The sequence below is a fragment of the Eretmochelys imbricata genome, chromosome 2 (assembly GCF_965152235.1).
Source record: "Eretmochelys imbricata isolate rEreImb1 chromosome 2, rEreImb1.hap1, whole genome shotgun sequence".
Taxonomy (NCBI): Eukaryota; Metazoa; Chordata; order Testudines; family Cheloniidae; genus Eretmochelys; species Eretmochelys imbricata.
In genome coordinates, this window is record NC_135573.1 from 67,611,940 (window position 1) to 67,627,348 (window position 15,409).

The window sequence follows — 15,409 nt, forward strand, 5'->3', positions numbered from 1 at the left end:
CTCACCTCACAATATCCCACTGCCCAGTAACTGGAGTTCACATCCCTTCTTGTCGGAAGACAGAGGAGGGGGTGGGGACTTGAACTAGTGATCTGCCACATCCTGTGTGAGTGCTCAAAACACTGGGCCAAAGACTAGGAAGGATGGCCTACTGCTGTTTTGTGCAGAGTTAGGTGGCCTCTGAGCATGCCTGTCAGATCAGGCCCTGAGTTAGGTGCAGGAACACCTATTTTTCTTCAGTTTGTGAATCGCACTGGGGCTTAGGTGGGAGACAGGCATTCAGTCACCTAGAGTAAGGCAGCAGTGCCCATGCTCAGAGGCAGAAACTTTTGCTGCAAAACATAGGCACCAAGTGAGTTTAGGTGCCCACCCACAGGGTTAGGTGGCAGCTAAGCAGGGGTTTTGTGAATACCTGTGGATCAGACTCACCTGCGGTTACCTACTTCTGCTGCAGGAAGCTTTGGGGCTGGGCAGCAGCCCTGGAGCTTCCTGGAGACGCAGGGGATTCCCAGAGGTGGGTCTGATCTCCCCTGTACTGCTGGGAGCACCCCAGCAGGGGCTTCTACCTGCCACCCCACCCACGCTGGGGAGGGACAGGACATCCTCTTCCCCTACACAGCCGCTCTTGGGGACCTCTCCTGGCTGCAGAAACATCCGCACTCCCAACTCACTTCCTGTCCCGAGAGATCTACAGCTGCAGGGAGCGGGGTCATTGTTTGGGGTGCGTCCCCTGTGACATTGCACTCCATATGATGTTCTGAAAATATGCTAAAGAGTGTGAAGATAACGTAACTGGAATATGCTTCATGCAAAAGGTCTCTTGTAAGGTATCATTGCAAAGCTTATAATCTACTGAGTGTGTTCATCCTATTTGTATAAATATATCATTCTTGTATCTGAAACTAGAATTACTGTATGAAATATAACTCTGAGGTCCTATTGTAATTATGCAAAGTGTGGGCCATTAATGGTGGCTTGGAATCTTGATGGCTCCCATTAACCAGGGCAATTGGTTGTAAATGGCTCTGTTTACTTGTAAGTCTTCCTGTATACCTGTGTGCTGGCAAGTGGGTAATGAAGTGACAGTGACATGTGATCATGTCACCTGAACTGGAATCCATCTTTAATCTGGTGCTTTTCCATTGAGAAGGAGGGGTGGGAACCCAGAGAGGGACAAAAGATTCCCGCCTTGTGCAAAAGCTACATAAGCGGGGGTGTCAAGGTTCCTTCCCCACTCTGAACTCTAGGGTACAGATGTGGGGACCTGCATGAAAGACCCCCTAAGCTTATTCTTACCAGCTTAGGTTAAAAACGTCCCCAAGGTACAAAACTTTGCCTTGTCCTTGAACAGTATGCTGCCACCACCAAGCGTTTTAAACAAAGAACAGGGAAAGAGACCACTTGGAGACGTCTTCCCCCAAAATATCCCCCCCAGGCCCTACACCCCCTTTCCTGGAGAAGGCTTGATAATAATCCTCACCAATTGGTACAGGTGAACACAGACCCAAACCCTTGGATCTTAAGAACAATGAAAAATCAATTAGGTTCTTAAAAGAAGAATTTTAATGAAAGAAAAGGTAAAAGAATCACCTCTGTAAAATCAAGATGGTATATACCTTACAGGTAATTAGATTCAAAACATAGAGACTCCCTCTAGGCAAAACCTTAAGTTACAAAAAGACACAAAAACCGGAATACATATTCCCTCCAGCACAGCTTATTTTACAAGCCATTAAACAAAAGAAAATCTAATGCATTTTCTTGCTAGATTACTTACTAACTTTACAGGAGTTGTAAGGCTTGCATTCCTGATCTGTTCCCGGCAAAAGCATGACACAGACAGACCAAACCCTTTGTTTCCCCCTCCCCGCGATTTGAACGAATCTTGTCCCCTCATTGGCCATTTTGGGTCAGGTGCCGGCGAGGTTACCTTAGCTTCTTAACCCTTTACAGGTGAAAGGATTTTGCCTCTGGCCAGGAGGGATTTTATAGCACTGTATACAGAAAGTACTTCCCTTTATATTTATGACAGGGTGGAACAGAACAAAGGGGGCTACAGTCATGAGAAATCCCCTAGCTACCACCTGAGCTAGAACAAGGACTGCACCAGGGGAAAGGATTGGGCCCAGACTAGGAAGGCATCCAGTCTATGAAAGAAGCTTATTAAAACATCTCTGAGGGTGAGATTTTATCTGTATTCAGTTTTCCTACTGTATTAGGCTGAGATTTGGGTGTTTTATTTTATTTTGTTTGGTAATTTACTTTGTTCTGTCTGTTATTACTTGGAACCACTTAAATCCTACTTTTTGTATTTAATAAAATCACTTTTTACTTATTAATTAACCCAGAAGAAGTATTACTACCTGGGGGGGCAAACAGCTGTGCATATCTCTCTGAGTGTTACAGAGGGCAAAAAAATTATGAGTAAAACAGATTTATTTGGGGTTTGGACCCCATTGAGAGCTGGATATCTGAGTGCTGAAGACAGGAGCACTTCTTAAGCTGTTTTCAGTTAAGCCTGCAGCTTGTGGGGGATATAGTTCAGACCTGGCTGGCATCTCTGGCACAATCAGGCAGGGCACTGAAGTCCCAAGCTGCCAGGGAAAACGGGCTCAGAGGTAGTCCCAGCACATCAGGTGGCAGTCCCAAAGGGGTTTCTGTGACCCAACCCCTCACCCCCCCCAATGCAATTATTAGCTTGTTTCAATTAAAATAAAGAAAGGTCATGTGAACTTAACAGGATTTATTCACTGGCAATTTACAGCAGCAAATAACACTCATGGCTCAACTGCCTGGTTGGTAGATATGGGCATTTGAGACAGTTTTGTAGGGTAGCGATCTCAATTGGCAGCCTCAAACTTGAGAGCCACTGCCTTAAGTTAACAAAAGCAAATGGAAAAAAAAAAAAAAAGGAAGTTCTGGTTTCTAATGTCATCAATTGAATGTCACCATGGAGCATTCAGCAACTGTGTCTTTCTTCATTCCCTGTCACTGTGCTGAAACACCTGTCCATGTTTAGACACGGCTCTCTCTGCATCCACAGAGTTCACTGGACTTGTCAGACAGTGCCAAGCTAGCCTTGCGAGGTGGGGGATTCTGCCTTCCACTGAGTTCCAAACTGTAGCACAGGCAAACTACAATCCACTTCTTCCGCAATATTTTTGTAAACAGGAATCTCCAGCCTACAATACTTGTCAAAGCCAGGAATTGTATTAAGCAAGGTTAAATCCATCAACAGGTGCATTTGTGCAGGGTCAAAAATATGCACAGCTTTTAGGAACCCTGCTACAGGTTGTTGAAACTTTTGAGCCATTTTTGCTGCATCGCTTGACTCTTCCCCGTAGCAGTAGTATTGTCTGAGCTTCTTTGCCATGCAAGAAAACATCTGCTGAGCACTGGCATTTAACTCAGCATTGTCTGAGTGATTTTCATTTGGCTGCACTTCAGCCCAGAACCGTACATCCATTCCTTTGTTGTACTTTCTGTGGATTGTGACATGTCAAGATTTGAACCAAGTGATTCAGTCCATCAGTGCTGTGGCATTTTGGCAACGAACTGAACTTTCTCATTCAGGTTTCAGAGTAACAGCCGTGTTAGTCTGTATCCGCAAAAAGAAAAGGAGTACTTGTGGCACCTTAGAGACTAACCAATTTATTTGAGCATGAGCTTTCGTGAGCTACAGCTCACTTCATCGGATGCATACCGTGGAAACTGCAGCAGACTTTATATATATACACAGAGAATATGAAACAATACCTCCTCCCACCCCACTGTCCTGCTGGTAATAGCTTATCTAAAGTGATCATCAGGTTAGGCCATTTCCAGCACAAATCCAGGTTTTCTCACCCTCCACCCCCCCACACAAATTCACTCTCCTGCTGGTGATAGCCCATCCAAAGTGACAACTCTTTACACAATGTGCATGATAATCAAGTTGGGCCATTTCCTGCACAAATCCAGGTTCTCTCACTCCCTCACCCCCCTCCAAAAACCCACCCCCATACACACACAAACTCACTCTCCTGCTGGTAATAGCTCATCCAAACTGACCACTCGCCTAAATGGCCTAACCTGATGATCAATTTAGATAAGCTATTACCAGCAGGACAGTGGGGTGGGAGGAGGTATTGTTTCATATTCTCTGTATATATATAAAGTCTGCTGCAGTTTCCACGGTATGCATCCGATGAAGTGAGCTGTAGCTCACGAAAGCTCATGCTCAAATAAATTGGTTAGTCTCTAAGGTGCCACAAGTACTCCTTTTCTTTTCTCATTCAGCTGAGCATTGTTTAGAAGCGTTGAAATTTCTATTAAAATGTGTTTTCAGTGTCAGCTCTTCTGAGACGAACTCAGAGTAGTATTTCAGCTGAGCTGCATGGTACTGTAAAGCCCTAGACCAGGAATTCCAGAGAGTAATTATTGGCTGTGGGGAAATGCAATTTTTTGTTCTCCAATTTCAGTCATTTCAGTCGTGTTTGCAATGTGCTGCCGTGTAGAGATGTAAGCCGGGGCTCACCTCTCTCTGAGGTGGTGGGGACCCCAACCGTCTCACTAAGTTCAGGAAAAGGTCTAGCAGAGAATTAGTCCGGCCACAGGAGTCTTCCTCCGCAGCCTTTGTGAGGGTGGAAACAACATAGTTAGTGATCAGGGCGGGGCAATGGTAGGTCAGGGGCTTAGGCCCCAGGCAAGGGTTGAGCAAGAACAGTATATACACAGTGAGCCCAGGCCCTGGGGTCAGGGCAGGGCAATGGTGAGTCAGGGGCTGAGGCCCTCAGGCAGTGGCTGAGCAAGAACAGTATATACACAGTGAGCCCAGGCCCTGGGTCAGGGCAGGGCAATGGTGAGTCAGGTGCTCAGGCAGGGGCTGAGTAACAACTGTTTATCAACAGTGAACTCAGGCCCTGGGTCTGAAGGCCTGGAAGACGGGGAGACTGCCACCCACGAGTTGGGTGGCAGGGGGAACGCAGGCCCTTCCACTCCATTGTGTCCCAGCCCGGGGCCCTAGCAGGAGCAGAAGACCTGCTGCTGCATCAGTGGGGATCCTGGCCGCAACACACTGATGTGGGTTCCAGCAGTGTCAAGGCCAGACTAGGGGTGGCTGTCCCCGGGCTACTTCCAGACTCCCCCTCTTGAGGTACCTGGGTCAGAGTGGTGTCCTCAGGCGGGTCCAACACCATGGGTTCCTCGGGATTGCTGGTGCAGGGTAGGCGCAGCCCCTCCTCCAGAAAGCTGGCACAGGGCAGGCTCGGCAACTCCTCCGGGTAGCCGCCTCACTACATGCCTGTATCGAAGTTTGCAACTAGATCACTGTTTTAAAGATCTTTTTAATGTAGCAGACCAGTTTATCAACTTTACCAAACTTGCATCTGTACAGCTCCCTGACAAAAGAAATTATATGTGCATTACATGTAATATGGACAGCATTTGGCATTACACTTTGGAAAATAGATTTGAAAGATTTTGTCATGTAAGTTGCATTGTTGCTTATGAAAGCAGATACTTCGTCAAAGTTCGCACCATATTTTGAAATGACTTCAATTATCACTTGAGAAACTGTAGTGTAGTTAACAGCATCCAAGTAAACGCAATCAGTGAGCACTGTTGTTAATTTTCCTGCTCATAATTGTAGACTCAGATGGGAAGAGTGGTTCCTCCCACCCATTAAGAAGACGATCAAGACTTAATGGGCCATTTGGGACAAAAAGCTTTGTTAGTAACTTCTTCATGGGTGGATGAGGCAAAGTGCAGGAGCCCTCATCCCATCAATTTGAACTGGGGGTGGGGAGAGGTCATATAAAGATGCTTACAAGAAGAAATGGTTCTCTCTTTGCTATTTGAACTCTCACAGCACCAGAGACACTAAACCAAAGCAGAGATCTCCAAGGTCAACCTGGGTCTGCCCTGAAAGACATTTTGAATGGACAGATTAGTACATCTTCACCATTTTTTAGGAATCATAGATGGTGTCAAGGTTCCTCCCCCACTCTGAACTCTAGGGTACAGATGTGGGGACCTGCATGAAAAACCTCCTAAGCTTATCTTTACCAGCTTAGGTCAAAACTTCCCCAAGGTACAAAATATTCCACCCGTTGTCCTTGGACTGGCCGCTACCACCACCAAACTAATACTGGTTACTGGGGAAGAGCTGTTTGGACGCGTCCTTCCCCCCAAAATACTTCCCAAAACCTTGCACCCCACTTCCTGGACAAGGTTTGGTAAACAGCCTCACCAATTTGCCTAGGTGACTACAGACCCAGACCCTTGGATCTTAAGAACAATGAATAATCCTCCCAACACTTGCACCCCCCCCTTTCCTGGGAAATGTTGGATAAAAAGCCTCACCAATTTGCATAGGTGACCACAGACCCAAACCCTTGGATCTGAGAACAATGAAAAAGCATTCAGTTTTTTACAAGAAGACTTTTAATAAAAAACAGAAGTAAATAGAAATAAAGAAATCCCCCCTGTAAAATCAGGATGGTAGATATCTTACAGGGTAATTAGATTCAAAACCCTCTAGGCAAAACCTTAAGTTACAAAAAAGATACACAGACAGAAATAGTTATTCTATTCAGCACAATTCTTTTCTCAGCCATTTAAAGAAATCATAATCTAACACATACCTAGCTAGATTACTTACTAAAAGTTCTAAGACTCCATTCCTGGTCTATCCCTGGCCAAGACCCAGCATACAGACAGACACAGACCCTTTGTTTCTCTCCCTCCTCCCAGCTTTTGAAAGTATCTTGTCTCCTCATTGGTCATTTTGGTCAGGTGCCAGCGAGGTTACCTTTAGCTTCTTAACCCTTTACAGGTGAGAGGAGCTTTCCCCTGGCCAGGAGGGATTTCAAAGGGGTTTACCCTTCCCTTTATATTTATGACAGATGGTAACTTATTTGTGCATATATGATTGCTTGCTTTAACCTGTAAATAACTCTTGGAAGCAGAAGCATCTGTTGCTGCAACTTGTGAACAAGAGCCAGAAGGGAGCAGAAGCAGAGGCAACAGCTATAATTTCGAACCCTTAAGAGAGGGCCTGGACTAAGTAATGTGGCTTATGTAAACCAGATGACAGATCTGTTTGATAAATGGCTCAACGGATAGGCTGTAACTAACTTTGGAGGAATGCAGGATTTGATGATACAGGAGCAATTCCTGAATATGTCCAAGGATGATATAAAACAGTGTTTATGGGATAAGAAAATGGACTCAGCAGGAAGTCTTGCTTCTTATGCTGACCAATACGAGCAGTCCCAGACCGCCAGAAAGGCGGGGCAAACCGGAACAAAATGGGTGGAGGGAGGAGAGAGAAACAACCCTGGTCGCAGTTGGAGCAGATACCAGAAGGGACACCCTCAGACCACACCCTACTACCAGGGGGCAGCCCAAGGCCTCAACTACATCCCAAGGAACACTCCAGACACCTTATCGTCCCGCCACACCATTCTCCAGCAACCGACCTCGCCCCAGTGACCAGTCAGCTGGGCGATGTTTTAAATGTAACGAGCCGGGGCATGTAAAGGCCAACTGCCCCAAGAACCCCAACAGACTACAGATCGTTGCACCGGAATCACACCAGAGGGCCTCAGGCTCAGATGCCTCCCAGATACCCTCAGAGCAGAGGGAAACTGTGAGTGTGGGCAGGAACAATGTCACAGCGTGGAGGGACACCAGAGCACAAGTGTCGACTATCCATGCTTCCTTAGTGGACCCCAATTTAATCGACCCAGAGGTCCAAGTGACGATTCAACCCTTCAAGTCAAACTCTTTTGACTTGCCTGCAGCCAAGTTGCCAGTCCAGTACAAGGGCTGGTCAGAAACGTGGACTTTTGCAGTCTATGATGATTATCCCATCCCCCTACTGTTAGGGGAAGACTTGGCCAATCATGTGAAGCTAGCCAAGAGGGTGGGAATGGTCACCTGCAGCCAGGCTAAGCAAGCTGTCACATCTAGCTCTGTTCCAGAAACTTCTACCAGGACCCGGTCAGAGGTGATGAAACCGGACCCCATGCCAACGTCTGCAACAACAGTAGTGGATCCAGTCACAGAGACCCAGACAGAGCCAATCCCAGAACCGGAATCGGCAGAACAACCAGCACCAGAACCACTGCCAGCACTGAATCCAGTACTTGCAACCCCAACACCAGAGGGCCCCATCGAACCTGCCCCGGCAGCAGCAGATAACCCTACACAAGAGGCACAGCTGGAGCCTGAACCCCAACATAGTGCACCAGTTCACAGTCAACGGAAACTGCCCCATCATCTGCATCGCTTCCAGAGGGACCAAGCCCAGGTCCAGTGAGGAACTGATGTCTACAGCACCACAGGAACAGTTCCAGACCAAACAGGAAGCAGAAGAAAGCCTCCAAAGAGCTTGGACGGTGGCACAGAGCAACCCACCACCTCTCAACTCTTCTAATCGATCCAGGTTTGATGTAGAAAGAGGAATTTTATACAAGGAAACTCTTTCTGATGGACACCAGGAAGACTGGCATCCTCAGAGACAGTTAGTAGTTTAGGAGATTAGGAGAATATGCAGCTGCCTACCTTGACGATGTGGCCATATTTTCGGATTCCTGGGCAGAACACCTGGAACATCTACAAAAAGTCTTCAAGCACATAAGGGAGGCAGGACTAACTGTTAAGGCTAAAAAGTTTCAAATAGGCCTAAACAGAGTAACTTACCTCAGACACCAGATGGGTCAAGGAACTATCAACCCCCTACAGGCCAAAGTAAATGCTGTCCAAAAGTGACCTGTCTCAAAGTCAAAGAAACAGGTCCAATCCTTCTTAGGCTTGGCCAGATATTACAGGAGATTTGCACCACAATACAGCCAAATCGCCGCCCCACTGACAGACCTAACCAAAAAGAAACAGCCAAATGCTGTTCAGTGGACCGAAGAGTGTCAGAAGACCTTTAACCAGCTTAAAGCGACACTCATGTCTGACTCTGTGCTAAGGGCCCCAGACTTTGACAAACCGTTTCTGGTAACCACAGATGCATCCGAGCCTGGTGTAGGAGCAATCTTAATGCAGGAAGGACCGAATCAAGAGTTCCATCCTCTTTTGTTTCTCAGCAAGAAACTGTCTGAGAGGGAAAGCCACCGGTCAATCAGTGAAAAGGAAAGTTACACCATTGTCTACGCTCTGGAAAAGCTACGCCCATACATTTGGGGACGGCGTTTCCACCTGTAAACCAACCTTGCTGCACTATAGTGGCTTCATACCACCAAGGGAAATAACAAAAAACTTATTCAGTGGAGTTTAGCTCTCCAAGATTTTGATTTCGACATACAACACATTTCAGGAGCTTCTAACAAAGTGGCCGATGCACTCTCCTGTGGAGTTTCCCAGAATCAACTGGTTAAAATCGTCCTTGAGATGTGGAAAATATTGTTAGTCTTTATATACTTGGTAGTATATTTAGAGGTTCATGTGTCTTATTAACTCTGTTTTCTCCTAGAGTCCAGGAAGAAATCACAGCCAGTGTTTAACCCATCTGTGATTTGGGGGGGGGTGTCATAAATATAAAGGGAAGGGTAACCACCTTTCTGTATACAGTGCTATAAAATCCCTCCTGGCCAGAGGAAATCCACGTGCCTGAGTCTGGCATTGCAGATGGTGACATGCAGGTGCTTCTTTGCATGTTGGTTGCTCAGGTGGAACGCAGAGACAGCTGTTTGAGGGTTTGGGCAGAATCACCACAACCAGTAACGGTGCCATGATGGATCCTTGTGGGGCCCGGGTGTCCATAGAAGAGATCTGCTGGTCTGTTCCATTAGATGTACACAAAACCCATCTTTGCATTTGGTGAGCATGATTGTCAGTAGATGCAGTGTTGGTCTGCAATGCACTATTTTCAACCTTCAATGTACGTCATCAGTGCAATTACCTAATTGCGGGTGTTGTAAGTTCTGAGACCTTTCTCTGCAGCCACATTAGGACAGCAGGAGCCATGAGCCAAGAAGCAGAAAGTCACATCCTCACATTCTATCTAAATTCCATTAAAACAATGAAATATCAGGTTGTTAGGAAGGCGTTCCTGTCCTAATAGTACCCACCACCACAAGATACAGAAACAGATCTTAAGATGTTTAAAGAAAACTTTGTTTGACAGCATTCTGTCTGGCAAGGAATCACTTATGAACAGTTGTAGTTGTGAAATCTCTACCTCTGTATTGCTTTGCCTTTATGGTCCCTACTGATCTATTGTTTATCTGTATGATTTCTGTATTGTTCTTTGATTGTTTGTCTGTTGCATAACTAATTTTGCAAGACTTAAGTCAACTAAGGTGGTGGAGTACGACTGGGTAAAGAATTGATTTGCAATATGTTGGGATTACTCAAAGAATTATTTTACAATATTTTGGTAAAATTATTGGTTAAGGTATAGGTAAGCAGGACTGAAGTTTCACTATATAAACTGAGGTTCAAGAAGGAGACCAGCTGGAAAGGAAGGAAGGAAAGAAAGAAGAAGGAGAAGAAAAAGAAGAAGAACTCCTTACCTCCAAGACAGCTCAAGATCAGAGCTACTAGAATCCTAGGCATCAGCATGATATGCAGCAACCAGAACCCAAATGAGACTGTGACCTTGCCTGGCAAACAGGGAAAGTCCACCTGCATGATCAGGATTGGTGAGCATAGCATTGTATGTTTAATGTGTGTATTCTTCTTGGTGATCGTTAATAAATAGAGGTTAAGGATATTACTGTATAAGACTCTTTCACTGGTAAAAGGTCCTGTAAACCCTCAGAAGATTATGCCCTGAGTCCTAGGAATTGAGTATGGGTAGATGCCTAAATTAACGGGGTTACACCTTGAGCCCTAGGAACTGGGGAAGGGTGAGAGCCCTACAGTGTGCGGGTAACAGTGTTTCTTCCCAATCAATTGTTCTCCATGTCCACTGGAGTTTGACAGGACGTACTTGGCTTAATCTGCAACAAGGGAGATTTAGGCTAGATATGAGGAAAAACTTTCTAACTACAAGGGTAATTAAGCCCTGGAATAGACTTCCAAGGAAAATTGTGGAATCCCCATCACTGGAGGTTTCCAAGAACAGGTTAGACGAAAACCTATCAGGGATGGTCTAAGTTTACTTGGTCCTGCCTCAGAGCAGGGGGCTGGACTTGATGACTTCTCAAGGTCCCTTCCAGACCTACCTTTCTATGATTCTGTGAAACCCAGACTGATCTTCAGGGATGCAGTCCTTAAAGATGGGTGTAAGTTTCTGGAGTAGCATTTTTTCCAGGAATACGTACATTATGCATAGTAATTATATCAGCTGGTACTTTTTTCGATAGTCAGTTCCTTCCCCTGGTTTCAGAATGGTGGCAACCTTTGCCAGTTACCATATCTTGGGCATTTGGCCAAAGGCATGCGGGTTAGTAAAGAAATGTGTCAGCTAGTCATGGCTATGCTGACCTATGTTTTTCAGAAATTCTGGGAAGATGCCACCTGGGCCTGCAGCTTTGCCTAATTTGGTAAGTGTTATGGCCTTGTCCACTTCTTCTCTAGTGAATGGCTTTGATAGATTTGATGTTGCTGAGCAGTCGGATATGGATCGATAAAGCTCTTCCTTCACTTTCCCTTTTTGATAACAATCTGTCTGAGCCTTGGAATTCAGGAGCATTTATATGAACATAAGAACGGCCATACTGTGTCAGACCAAAGGTCTATCTAGTCCAGTATTTTTCAATAGTGGCCAATGTCAGGTTTCCCAGAGGGAATGAACAGAACAGATAATCATCAAGAGTTCCATTCCCTGTCACCCATTCCCAGACTCTGGAAAACAGAGGCTAGGGACACCATCCCTGCCCATCCTGGCTAATAGTCATTGATGGACCTATCCTCCATGAATTTATCTAGTTCTTTTTTTAACCCTGTTATAGTCTTTGCCTTCACAACATCCCCTGGCAAGGAGTTCCACAGATTGACTGTGCGTTGTGATGGTGATGGCATTAGCTGTAACATGGGGTACTCTGCTTTGGGGAGGGTTAGCAGCGCCTACTGCCAAGATTGAGGATTGGAGCTGACTAAGCAGAGCAGTGCCTAATTTGTGGGTGGGACAGGGCAGAAAGGCTAATTAAGCCATTAGCCAAAGCCCACAAATAGGCACAAGAAGGAATTGAAAAGGGGGGAAAGCAGGCAGTGAGATGGAGAGAGAGATTGCTCTCCCCCTGCTTGTAAAGGCGCTAGGTATGCTGTGAAGGTGGTGGGACTCATCCACAGCATGCATCCGATGAAGTGAGCTGTAGCTCATGAAAGCTTATGCTCAAATAAATTTGTTAGTCTCTAAGGTGCCACAAGTACTCCTTTTCTTTTTAAGGGTCTCTGTGTGGTTTGTAGACCGAGACAGACACAGGACCAAGGGGGCCCTGTTACACCATTACTCTCAGCTAATGGAGTTCAGTGATTCCAGGAGAGTGGTTGCAGCAGCAGGGTCACCTGTTGTCCTGAACGCCTTTAGGAGGGTCTCACTGTCTGCCAACCAGCAGGGAATATAGGTGTTCCTGTAGCTGCAGGCAGGGCCGTCCTTAGGATTTATGGGGCCCTATGGAATATTATTAAACTGGTGCCCTATGCCCCATGGCAGCCCAGGCTCACATGTGTATTTTAGATAAGGGTGGTCTTTTGCAAGATTTATTTAAAGAACTATATGTCTGAAGATCCAAGCATTTAAGACTAAAGATGAATACTCAGATTGTGCATCTAAAAAGCTATGCAAGGATTTTTTAGAGATGTGATTTCACAGTGTTCAGCAACACACTAATGAATTATTTTTAAAGCAATTTTAAACTAAGGTCCTGTAAGCTAACATGTTCTGAGTAAATATTACAGTAATGCACAACTGTTTCCATCAGTAAATTCAGAAACTCACCTTATATACCTGGGAGTTAGCAAATGCCTGTTAAATGGCTTCATTACCACTTGAATGACTCTTTAACTGTTTCAGTGTTGTGCTAATAGGTCTGGCAGGCTGGAAGGCTTTTTCACTTTTAAGTACTAGATCCCCTCCAGAGGAAGACTCACCAGGCTGCAGCAGCTAGCTGTGGGAGCCTGCAGGAAGGGTCAGATCAGGGATAGGAAAAGGCATTAAGACCCAGGGGTGCCCCAAATTTTTGGGTACCCTACGCAGCCACTTATGCTGCGTATGCCTAAGGATGGCCCTGGCTGCTGGGGATGTTCCTTTTCTCTGCCACATTAAGGAGGCTGGTAACTTTCTAATGCAAAGAAGCACTGGCAATGTTATAGAAAATTTTCCCTCCCAATTTCCTCTAACTTCTTTCATTTTAATTGTATACCTTGAATGTTGTTTGATTTTATCCAAATTGTCTTAGTTATATTGTTTTCACTGATATAGTTCACCAACTCTTTTTAATATATATAAATATTTAACTCTAATGATGGGGAAAGGGTCATCTATATTTTGCTAGACTCAGTTTTGTATTTTTCTTGTAACAGGGCTTTTCATATATATACCTAATACTGATTGGTGGGTTAATTAGTTAGCTGACTAGCTAATTGAATAGTTCCACAGTCCAGCAGATGAGGAGTAAAAGTCTGCATAGATTCCAGTTGGAGATTTCTGCAAGCAAGAGGAGAGATATTGTTGCAGTGCTTTTGACACAGCAGACTGTACAGAGTTGGTGAATAAAGACTAATTTGGGGGGAACTCAATCTAATATATTAGAGGGATAAATACCGGAGAGGGAGAGGAATTATTTAAGCTCAGTACCAATGTGGACACAAGAACAAATGAATATAAACTGGTTTCAGAGTAACAGCCGTGTTAGTCTGTATTCGCAAAAAGAAAAGGAGTACTTGTGGCACCTTAAAGACTAACCAATTTATTTGAGCATAAGCTTTCGTGAGCTACAGCTCACTTCATGGCGATGAAGTGAGCTGTAGCTCACGAAAGCTTATGCTCAAATAAATTGGTTAGTCTCTAAGGTGCCACAAGTACTCCTTTTCTTTTTGTGGATATAAACTGGCCACCAGGAAGTTTAGACTTGAAATTAGACGAAGGTTTCTAACCACCAGAGGAGTGAAGTTTTGGAATAACCTTCCAAGGGAAGCAGTGGGGGGAAAAGATCTATCTGGCTTTAAGATTAAACTCGATAAGTTTATGGAGGAGATGGTATGATGGGATAACATGGTTTTGGTAATTAAATATTCATGGTAAATAGGCCCAATGGCCTGTGATGGGATATTAGATGGGATGGGATCTGAGTTACCCAGGAAAGAATTTTCTGTAGTATCTGGCTGGTGAATCTTGCCCATATGCTCAGGGTTTAGCTGATCGCCATATTTGGGGTCGGGAAGGAATTTTCCTCCAGGGCAGATTGGAAGAGGCCCTGGAGATTTTTCGCCTTCCTCTGGAGCATGGGGCATGGGTCACTTGCTGGAGGATTCTCTGCTCCTTGAAGTCTTTAAACCACGATTTGAGGACTTCAATAGCTCAGACATAGGTGAGAGGTTTTTTGCAGGAGTGGTGGGTGAAATTCTGTGGCTTGCGTTGTGCAGGAGGTCAGACTAGATGATCATAATGGTCCCTTCTGACCTAAATATCTATGAATCTATGAAACTTCTCATGGCTGGTTATGTTGGCAGGTATTCTATGAAACACTTTTTCCTATGGTTTCCATGTAATTGTTCCAGTCAGTCTTCATATAGTTCCAGTGCATCTTTGGTAGTGATGCAATTAGGGAGACTTGCAGACTAACATGTAAGATGACAGAACAGTGTTGGCTATGCAAAAAAGTGTTGAGGGCAGTTAGTTCTGCCATTAGGGGCCATGCACTCTGGTCACAGAACACAAAGCACAAGTCTGGCATATAGTCTTTTCTCAATCGTGCAGAATGGAAGACTCCTAGCTGCTTAGAATCAAACAGGAGGTGCTTGTCTTGATTCAAGGCCCATTCAAGAAGTTGTTCACCTGCAGTATTGTTGTCATCATATCCCCAGGACATATGATGGCTATTGAAGTCTCTGACCCATTTTATTGAAAGGCGGCTGTGATGTGGAAGACAGCAGAGGAAATTTAAACAGCCCTTGGCTCGTGTGGACTGAAGGTATACACCACTGACTTCCTGAGGAAACTACAATCCATTGTAAACACCATCCTAGCCACTATGGATGTAGAAGCCCTCTACACCAACATTCCACACAAAGATGGACTACAAGCCGTCAGGAACAGTATCCCCGATAATGTCACGGCAAACCTGGTGGCTGAACTTTGTGACTTTGTCCTCACCCATAACTATTTCACCTTTGGGGACAATGTATACCTTCAAATCAGCGGCACTGCTATGGGTACCTGCATGGCCCCACAGTATGCCAACATTTTTATGGCTGACTTAGAACAACGCTTCCTCAGCTCTCGTCCCCTAATGCCCCTACTCTACTTGCG